Source organism: Poecilia latipinna, unplaced genomic scaffold (genome assembly GCF_001443285.1).
Source record: "Poecilia latipinna isolate Pla-1442-1.1 unplaced genomic scaffold, P_latipinna-1.0 Scaffold4234, whole genome shotgun sequence".
Classification (NCBI taxonomy): Eukaryota; Metazoa; Chordata; class Actinopteri; order Cyprinodontiformes; family Poeciliidae; genus Poecilia; species Poecilia latipinna.
The window spans coordinates 10,916-12,850 of record NW_015116850.1 but is presented as its reverse complement, the minus strand read 5'-3'; positions in this window follow the sequence as shown (position 1 = coordinate 12,850).

Here is a 1,935-nt window from a genome sequence, read left to right as displayed (position 1 = left end):
TGCCGCCTAGGAGCAGAGCCCCTGGAGAAGCATGTGGTCGAACCCAGGGACACACCTGTGGCGCATTATCTGACTGAGGCTGGGGATATTTAAGAAGCGGCGAGCTGACACTTCCTTGCCTGAGTGTTTGTTTACTCGGTAACAAATCGTTCCAGAGTAAGGCCCTCTGAGCTTTCCCCGAGATAATCGCCTCCTGTGTTTTTTTTCCTCTTATCAGGTTTACCTGGATTCCTCCGGAGTTTTTTCGAGAGAAGAGTTCTGTGGATCGTTTATCCCGGGCCGCGACCAGCCGCCAGCTCGCTCCTCCACTCAGCCTGACTTACCTGTCCGCCCTCCAACGGTTCGTTGCCCTCCAACGGTTCGTTCACGCCGCCCCTGGGTCTTTTCTGCTCCCAAGAGAACTTCCATCTGCTCCTAGTAAGCCTTTTCCCCCCTCAGTATATATATTCATCCACCTCCCTGGATTCGCAGATACTAACCGCTTCCTCTCGTTGACAGTGGCTGAAATGGTTATCCCTTCCAGACTCCTGCTCCGTGTTTTATCCCCAACCCTGTCCCCTTTTTCAATAAACTTAATTATTGTTTTGCACATGCATGTGGGTGCTTAAACTGGAACCCAACATGACACTTTTTAGTTTATACAGAATATAATGATTCATCATCCATGAGTTATATTTGGTGCTTAACTAACAAAACTTAAAAAAAAGAGTATAAACATTTGTATTCTATCAGAAGGTATCGCATACTTTCAACCATTTTGTTCAATTTAAACTCGAGTTAAGCAACTGAATACTGATAAATCATCTGTAGTTTCTTAAGTCCTGTATTGTGATGTGAAACGGTGTCACTACCACTCCAATATAGCATGACTCTGGGTCTTTACAGCAATCGGTGAACATTAACATTTAGTTTGAATATTATTCACAAAAATATTTTCAGTACAATGAACCACTCTGGAACATGTGTTTTTATTATTTTTGTTTAAGTTGTGCAATGATAAATCTTCAGATGGGAGGAATGTCAAAGTAAGATCACATTTAACAAAAGCCTATTGTATGCAATCATGCATATTCTGCTTTTATATCAATTCAACCAAAACTAAGTTTTTCAGTGCTCCTAACACATGTAAAATATATTTTAATGGATAAGATAGATTATTGTTTGAATATTTTTTCTCCAAACATACTTCTTCATGGCATACTTGTATACCTACAGACGTCTCAAAATGTGTTGAACTGTTTGTCCCACTGCACTACAACACCATGTTTACATCCCCATTTGAAGGAGTACATGTTGGAATACAGGCTTTTTTGAGCCAGTATTCCAATATTTGTGATTAAATACTGATAATGTTTCATCACAAAGTCCAGATTAGGAGACGATTTCATAAGAGTCAACAACAACTTAGTATGCCATGAACATCTGCCTGTGATACTATTATGACCAAAATTTTACATGTGCAAATGATTGGAACTTTGTCATGATGACACAACTTATGCTTTATGTAAAGCTCAGTGTTTTCACGTCGGCAGAAACACTTCGGTCTGCATTCCACCACACAGTCTTGGATGAGCTTGACAGACATGCAATGTTGACAATATATCATCAGATTTACCCTGAAAATTGTACTTTGATTTGCACATTTAAGTGTTACGGTTACATCCCTAAGTTGAGCTAAGTGTATTCAGTGCTGGATGGTGAATGTCACACTAAATTTGTTCAATTTGTGTAACTTTAGAACATTTTCAGCATTAATGCCTGTTTTATACTTAAATCTCATTATTTCTCAATTAATAACACTGAGGGGTTTTGTCCAAGTCCTGGGTCTAGTAAACAGGTGAACAGAAGGTAAAATGCTTTAGCTACAACAGGAATGAGAGTCAAAAGGCCGGTGCTCAATAGTTGATTTGCATTTGCATGGCACTCGGCAACTAC